This window comes from Paramormyrops kingsleyae, chromosome 7 (genome assembly GCF_048594095.1).
Source record: "Paramormyrops kingsleyae isolate MSU_618 chromosome 7, PKINGS_0.4, whole genome shotgun sequence".
In the NCBI taxonomy this organism is placed as follows: Eukaryota; Metazoa; Chordata; class Actinopteri; order Osteoglossiformes; family Mormyridae; genus Paramormyrops; species Paramormyrops kingsleyae.
This window is the reverse complement of record NC_132803.1, coordinates 28,082,022-28,090,903: the sequence shown is the minus strand read 5'-3', so window position 1 is coordinate 28,090,903 and position 8,882 is coordinate 28,082,022. Positions and strand designations below refer to the sequence as shown.

At 45.4% G+C, this 8,882-nt stretch overlaps 1 long non-coding RNA gene across 1 annotated transcript; it reads left to right on the top strand.

Moving 5' to 3' along the window:
* Positions 1–383: 383 nt before the first annotated feature.
* Positions 384–8,672, top strand: LOC111836998 (uncharacterized). Its single transcript, XR_002836546.2, has 3 exons — positions 384–621; positions 4,581–4,695; positions 8,244–8,672. It is a non-coding gene; the product is annotated as an uncharacterized lncRNA (long non-coding RNA).
* The last annotated feature ends 210 nt before the right edge of the window (positions 8,673–8,882 follow it).

The window sequence follows — 8,882 nt, the reverse complement described above, 5'->3', positions numbered from 1 at the left end:
GTTAAAGAGGTTTGAGCTGTCTATTAGAAAATGATTCCTTTGTCCAAAACAATACTGGATATTTGGCTTTCCTAATTTGAGGTATGCATGTCGTTCAAGGGTACAACAATAGGGACTCTCCTGAGATGTGTAGAGGCAATCCAAAGCATACAGTTACCCTAGGGCTTTGCAGTGGCTAGACCTTCCAGTTATATTGGGTCTATATCATTTTGTAATGCCTTTCTGTATCTCTGGACCTAAGTTCTCTTAACAACAAAATATATGTTTGTGTGAGGAAGCATCCATTGTGCCTTTCCTGGGGGGGAGGGGCAGATCTCATTAACACTCGTTAACCAGCCCTGATCAGTGGCAGCAGGGTAAGATCTGATTGTGGCAAGCATGCTCTAGTGAGCAGTAAAAATTGTTTACTGGGTCCCAACGGCACACTGGTCTCCAGCATCAAAGGGTGATTCAGCCATCCTAACTCCAGTTCCCCAAATGATGGAGAGGGTACCCCCACTCCTGAAGAAGGTACTTAGGAGGCTGCCTTAAGAATGACATAAGAAATCAAGGTCGATGCGTTTTAGGTTTAGGTCAGTCCGTGCAATGACGAGAATTTCCATGAGCAGTTTAAGTTATCAGGTAAGATTCATGGCGCGCATTTGAAATTGAAGAAGTACCGACACGATGCTTGGTGTGAATATGTGAATATCATTTTGAAAAAAGTACCCGGACCAAATGAAAGACTAAGAGTGCACGAACCCCCCCGCTTAGACACGTTTGTTTAATTATTTATCAGCTCGATCGTAATGCAGAAAACCCATTTTCTCGATGGCCGATACCGATCAAGGCAAACACAAGCGTGGATGGTGCCACGGGTATGGCGTATCAGCTGTGCCGAGAATAAAGGTATAATTAAGTTAGTTTAAAATAGAATTTACTTGTATTTTTTTGCAGGAAAGTTTCAGTGTCAAACCCCAAAATACCCTATTTTGAAAATAGTCTTTGCTGAAAATCGTAGTGCGCTTCGCCCAAGTTGTTTTCTTAGCTGGTTAAAATGTACACAGCAGCGCATTTAATGTTTGCATGTGGCGCACACAGCGGCAGACTCGGTTATCTCTGAAATACCCCCAGGGTGTATAAGGAGGATGGGCAGGTACTGGTTTAACTTTGTCTGCCATCGTTCTACGCAAAATCCCGCCTGTTTCACCCGAGGGGGGGCTCGCTTAAGCTTTGCTTATTACTCGCTTTGTTTGTGGTTATTGTTGTTATATAGGCTACAGTAGGGACCCTGCTTGTCACTGACACTTGCGCTTTGGAAACCGAAGCACACTCAGGCACTTTGCATTTTGTGGCGAAAAAACAGCATGAATGAAATTCTTGGTTGTTAAGGGTAGGGCAATAAAATTTCCGAGAGGTTAATGAAATCGTTAGCGATAATTCACCTGTTCGTGCTCATGGTTTTGATACCCTAGAGCTATTTAACGGGAGAGGAGAGTGAGTCATTCAGAGAAATCACAAATGCATTTAGTCTCCACACTGAGTAACAAGTTAAAAATAGCATTTTATCCGAGAAGTTGTACAATACTTGGATTGCTTTTCAACGTAAGAAGTATATAGTCTATTCTCCATTTCTTACTGTTTAGTAAAAATCAACCTCGATGATCGATTTATCCATAAATTGAGACAGTTATGCTTTTCCTCTACAGCTAACATATTTTATAATGAAGATTATATTAAATCAAAATTCCTATTTATAAATGTTCACCTAATTTCAAGTTTTATGATTCCTTCCATCAGATTAAAATACCTTACATGAACTCAATCTCCCGTTAGCGCGTATAAGTATCGGTTATTCGTTCGTTTAAGCTACAGGGAGCGGAAATTAATCTTCACTGTAATTATTCTTCATCACGTTTACATCTAATTAATCAGATCCCTGCGTGCAACACGCGAAAACAAACAAACAAAAACAAGCTAAAAATCAGGAAATTATTAAGTAAATTTGCCAGTCTTAAGCCGTATTTTGTAATCACACGTAGGCTACATGCCGACTGCAAAGCTGTGAAAAGTGAATTAAAGGCACGGAGGGCTTCCTCTTTCTCGGCTGTGCGCGCATAAAGCGCGTCGGGGTCACCGCACACCGCACCGCCACTGCGGCTCATTAGCACCGAACGCGCCTGGTCATTCAGGGCGTTGTGACGTCATGGCCGGTTGTCACCATGACCGCGCAGGACTTGCCCCCTCACGTCACTAACCCCCCAAACGCCAGAGACCGTTACATAATAATACCCAGAATAAGGTTCTGTGCCAGACTCTTAGCAGCTCTAAACCAGGTCAATGGACCCTCATGATTCCTTATGAGTGTTTTTGCATAAGGGTGGGGTGGAGATAGGGGTTGGGGGTTCAGGTGCAACGTGAGGGCGTTACCATACATGGCCCTAAGATCATATTTGACCAGTGAAAACAAAGTGTGTTCCTACGCAAAGAACCATCATTTGTCTGTGTATAAGGTAACATGAGTGGCTAACATACATCACTCTGTACAAATTTGTCATGTTACAGACACAACCCTGACCAAACCGGCTCTCGCCCGGTGTCCACTCCCCCTATCTCCAGCCGCCAACCCCCCCCCCCCCCCCTCCACTGCCACCACGCCATCTGCTGCTGGAACCGTCGCCGGCCGACGCTGGCTTACGTAATAGCCCCCGGCACATCCAGACTGTGAAAAAAGGGAAGCAAACAGAGAAACACAAAGCCAGTGTGCTGTTCCTGCTCATGTCTCACTGCATCCTGTGCGCTTGGTCGCCGGCATCTCTGTGACGGCCGGCCTTCTGTGTGCACGTCGTCTCCGGCTCAAAGGGGCAGATCGGTGCGGGCTGGGGGCCGTCCATCGACGACACATGGAGCCTGTATGTGTGAGGACAAAATGAGATGAAGTAAACGTTTGAAAAGTCAGAGGTGTTACTCAATAGCCAAGGGGATGCCTTCCCTACCTTAACCATGAATCACAGGTATAGACTCCCAGCAGCAAAAAAGTCGCTTCTGGTTTTGGGAATAGTCTTCAGTGCAATCCAGCTGATATATTGATGCATTTTTTTTTGGGGGGGGGGGGGGGTAGAATTTTAAGCAAGCCATCAAAACAGGACCCACGAAATCCCTTTGGTTTCCCCTCGGCAGAACGGACTGCTGCAGTAAAGAGATCTATTTGGTGCTCAAATAAACCAGAAAGATCAGTCTCTCATGACGCGGGCGGATGAAAACAGACTAGCCTGCCGCTCGCCAGCGAGAGTTCCGGTGACTTCTCTCAACATAACCGCAGATACCGAATTACAAGCTTCTGAAACACGTTGCATCATCCGATGTCGGATATGGCATCTTCAGCCATAAATAGGGATCTAGACCACGGTAAGCATATCCAGCATGGTTGCCAGATGATAGACCACGTCGTGTGGTGAAGGTGATGGAGGGAGGCAGGACTGTGACACAGCAAACAAAACACAAAGCAACTGGTTTTAAGCTTCAGTTGTCAAATTATTATGGTCCAGGCCAGGAGGTTTTATTCAGTTCTACTTCTTTAAGCTGCTTTATGGACCTATTCACTATTAACATTAACTAACGGTAAACCAAAAAGGCACCGAATTTTGATCTTTGATTGAAGGGTCTAACAGCAGAGCCTGAATCCACTGCGCTCCTTGCTGCTCCAGACAACCGACAGTAAGGAATATGTGGTGGTGAGGGGCCCAAGACTAATTTACTGTGTTTGGTTCATAGCAGGAACATTCTGGAAAATTCCGGAAATCACATCTTAAGGGAGATTTAGGGAGACGGAGGTCTTACAGAAGAAACTGCAAATTCGTCAGCACATGCTGACTATATAAAGCTGGATTTGTTTATTTGTTTTTAGGAATAATAAACACTGCTGACTGATGTTAATGATTTAAAAAGGAAAAGATGTTTAAATAGCTTCACATGGAACCGTTCATTTCAGCATCTGTATGAATAACATTTAAATGAATTAAATATCTCTTTACTACAGACTGTTAACAGAGTCTGAAATCTGACCTCCCCCCCCCATGTTCCTGTCCAGCTAAACAGGAATCCATGGATACACACATGCACAGGCATGTATACATGGACATATGTTTACAATATGCACATGTGCACATGTAAGCACGACGCAGGAAATTATGCAGAAACCGAAGGAAGGATCCAAGGTTAAAAACTGTCCCTCATCTCCACTAAACTGCAAAGAAAGAAAAGAGTTTCATGACTATACACAAAGCAGGTGTAATCCAATAAACAATTAAGAAAATGCAGGAAAGGTTATGGTTTGGAAATCGAGTTGTTGTCTATAGGCTGAAAGCACCATCTGCCCCCCCCCCCACACAAACAGGCCTACACTGTTATACATCTCCGTAACATATACCAAAATTCCAAAACATACTGTATAACTGTCACTAGACCCAGCCAAGTCCTTCCTCAGCTCAGAAAAAGCATCTAGTTTATCTACCTCAAAAAAAAAAGAGTTCAGACAGGAGGTGATGATAGACCCAGATCTGGACCTTAAACGGTTTGTTTTTTATTTTTTGTGGTCCCAGAGTCACCATAATGTCCCCTTGGATGCATTTGTCCCCAGGATCCGGAATTTGCCCGCGGGTGGCTGGATGGCCGAAATGTGCTTCCATGCTGCGTGCTAGAGCATTGAGACGTGGTGTAAGTAAGCATTCCAGAAGCCGTCTGAACTTTTATTTTTCCCAGACAAATGCTTGTAACCCCAAGTTCAGTGTAAGACGCGGGCGGTTGGGGAGGATGGGTAGTGAGTTATGTTTGTCAGTGTGCTGACGTCATGGAGTGAGATCTCTTTCCGCATATGTCAGTAACCAATAATGTCTACATCATTCACCACTTCATCTGTAACTCTGGTGCCTGATTCTTTTCTCCTGGCAAGGAAGTTGGTCCCGGTCTTTTGACTTTGTTCCCTTTTGATAAAATTATATTTGATTTATATATGGAAGGTTCCAGCCTTCAAGCAGACAGCTGAGGCATGTGTCTGTATGTGTGCTCTTGTGTGAGTGATAGTTAAGGGGGTCCAGATAAGTGTGAATGATAATGTGTGTGCATGTAAATCCGACTTGGTTATAAGTCACTAATTGCAGCAGTGTGCAATAACAGCATGTGTGTAAGTGTGTGTGTGTGTGTGTGTGTGTGTGTGTGTGTTACATCACGCTTCTGTCATCACCCTATGTCCCTCTCACATGCCGTGAGCGAGAGTCTATGGGAGAGTTCCCGCATTGACCCTGCCCCTTTCTGTGGCCTGGGCATGCCGATTGGCCAGAATTTCCAGGGCAAGGTACGGTAGGGGGGTGGAGCAGCAGCTGCATGGTGGCTGGCGGGGATAGAGCTTCCTGGGTTCACGACCCCACGGTGTGGCTGGGGGGGGGCTCACGGGCTGGGAGAATGAGAAAACAGCAAAGCAGCAGGGGCTCGAAGAGAGGGCGAGAGATAAGGGGAGAGACAGGGAAAGAAGGAGAGAGAAGACAGGAGAGAAAAAGAGGGGAGGGAAAGAGAGAAGAGAGATGGAGGAGAGTGGAGGGACAGAGAGGGGAAAGGAGTGAGAGAGACAGAGAGACAAAGGGGAGAGACAGAGAGGAGAGACAGAGAGAGGGGAAAGAGAAAGAAGTGGCAAGACAGAAATGGAGATAAGGGGAGCAATAGAGAAAAAGAGGGAAACAGGAAGACAAAGGGGGCTAAGAAGGAGAAAGACAGAAGGAGAAAGGAGGATAGACATGATAGAGAAACATAAAGGAAGAGAGAAAGAGGAGGAGAAAGACAGAGGAAAAGAAGAAAAAACATACAGAGGAAGAGTGAGACGGAGAGAGTAAAAGCAACAAAAAGGAGAGAAACAAACAGAGAGAGAGAAAGAGGGCAGAACATACCAGGAGAGAGAGAGGGGAGGAGAGAGACGGAGCGAGAGAAGGTGAGAGACAGAGAGAGAGACAAAGAGGGAAGGCACAGAGACAGTAAGCATAGAGGGAGGAAGCAGAAAAATGCATGGAGACGGAGGGGCAGAAAGAGAGGGAAAGACATCGAGAGACAGAGAAGTACACTGATAGCAAAAGTCTCAAGCAAAAGAACCCGTGTGTGTGTTTGTATATGAGTGTGTTCTTGCTGGTATATATACATCCATGTGTTTATGTCCATATCTGTGTGTGTGTGTGTGTGTATTGTATGCGTGAATGTGTGTTGTTATATGCCGGTCTGTGTGTGTGTGTGTGTGTGTGACCGGGTATACCTTACCTTATGGGGACACAATGTCCCCACAACGTTTTTTTTTTTTCCCCTTATGGGGACCAGTGTAATAAATTAAATAAAAATCTGTGACTGCAATGAAAAAACTAAAAAAAACTCTTGTATTTTGCTTGGTTACTTATGGTTATGGTTAGGGCTGGGTAGGGGTTAAGGTTGTCTTAGTTAGCGTTAGCATTTTTCCCATAGAAATGGATGAGCAGTCCCCATAAAGATATGTTTACCCGACATGTGCGTGTATGTGTGTGTGTGTGTGTGTGTGTGTGTGGCGGCTCTGACGTGTTTGCAAGAAGCAGCGGGTGACGCAAAGGGGTAGTGAGAGGAAGTTTGGAATAGGAGGGAACAAAAAAAAACTCAAAGAAAGGAGGGATGCAGGAAGAGTGAAGGACAGACAGTCAGTCTACCTGTGACGAAAACAGGAACAGCTGGGGACCAAAAGAGAGGGGGGAGAGGACTGAAAGCTGTCCGGCCCGAAATGGCCTGTTAATTAGCACTAATTCATTCCACACTGCTGTCCTGAGTCATGTTTAAAAAAAGGAAAAGTGCAGGTTTTCTTTGCCTTGGTAAGAAAAGCAGGCAGTCTGAAATGCATGAAGGTATTCCTCCACAGCACAGAGTGAGGCTCATGCGGCGATCGCTGGATAGCCAGTCTGCCATAGCCTGGAGATGACCACCAGCGGAGATTTCCAGAACCCTCTGAGCCTGCATAGATATCGGAGCAAAAATAACCATTTTCAGTGTGTACTGTGTTTACAGTCTTCTTCAAAAGTTTGCTTTGGAGCAGTGCAGCATGGGTAGCCAGGCACTCCCTGTGCAGCTCCTGCATCTGCTGAGTCACCCGGGTAACCGCCAGGGCAGGGGGGGGGGGGGGGGTTTCGTTTGACACATCCTTCTCCACGCCGTGTCACTGTTCTTCCGCTTCCATGACTGGAGTCACAGAAATGGTTCAAATCCTATTAAACATGAGACATGCACACATTTTTAATGCTATTAATAAATACTAGCTACATTACAAAATAAGAGGATGAGATCTGATTAAAATGTTTCTTTTTCGTTTGAATATCTGTATACTACAAAAGCCCCATGCAAGGTTTCTGCTCTGGAGATTGCGTGGATCCTTTCTTAGAATTTGCCCCCACCAGGGCAGGAAACTCACTCCAGCACAGCCCTGCCACTCACTGGAGTCCATGTGACTGCCAGTGGCCCACACCACCTCATAGTTTGATAAGGAATCATTTTGGGTGGGAGCTCACTGCCCGTAGGAGGATGGGGGACTGGATGGGGTGATGGTGCACCTATGTTTGGTATGGTGACCCCGCCCCTCTCTTGTGGGGTCTGGGGCCATGCACATCCCCCGTCCTCTGCCCCACCCTTCTCCACCTTTTTGTCTTCTTTTTGCCCAATTGCATTATTTGTTTTCACACCACATGGACTTCCACAGCCCAGAGCCCAGACTTCCATCAGCACTGCACTGACGGGCAGCTCCATCAAACTCTGTGGAGCTTATGATCGCCGCGGCGACCAGGCACTTCAGGGGCACGCCAGGCCGGCTCTGCCGGAAAGGCCCTGGCGGCTGCAGCCCGCGGCTCCACAATCCGGCTCCCCTGGATCTGCCTGCGCTCCACGTCTCATTTCACTAAAGCCACACTCTTCGCGAAGCGCATTCTACTTTTAAGTGCTTCTCATGGCATCTGAAATTGATATTTTTCACTTTATTACACAGTTACTAATATGTTCCCTGTGACCCCAGCCCTGTGCCCGGTGCTGCCTGGGACAGGATGGATGGATGAATGGATGGATGGATGGATGTGTGTTAGTCACACAGACAGGCGATGGCACCAAACTCATTTTCAACATTCAACAGTAAACTCTAACGCTCAGTTTTATTTAGTGCCTCATGACTGAGTCAACAAGCCATTCCATTGGTCTCATATGAGCTTCGGTTTCTCCTGCAGGCTTCCCTGGATCTGAGGTACCCAGGCACGAGACAGATGATTCTATGGCTCGTAATCCAGGTGACAACTGGGCAGAAGATACCAGCTTGGGTCCTAAGGATGTGAAGCAGGTCTCCTTCCCCCAGGATTCTTAGCCGATTTTATAAACATGTTACACATGTCCATTTAAAAGCACCAGGATTTCACAACTAAATTCTTAAAAGCCCACACTGGTACCTGGGCATTCACAGGAAGCTCAGCCTAGCTGCCTTCATGCCAAGCCGACTGCTCGATAGCCGTATGTCTGTAATGTGCTATTTGCCTCACTTTGCATGTCATTTTGGACAAAAGTGTCCACTAAATATAAATAAATGTAAATGTAAAATCTTCTGCGTTAAACAACAAAGACCTTTAAAAATCTAAAAAAAATAAACTTCATTTAAACTTGTATTATACTGTATAGGTTTGTATACTTATTAATATAAGCATTATTGGTAACTGCACCTTCATAATGCCTTTATAAAGCATTCGTAGAACATTCATAAGCAGCATATAAGTACACCCTAACATCCTTACAGCTGTAGTATACATTAACAAACATTAAATGATAATAGCAAACATAATCACATAATGTCTGTTAATAATGTAAATTAAAGCTGC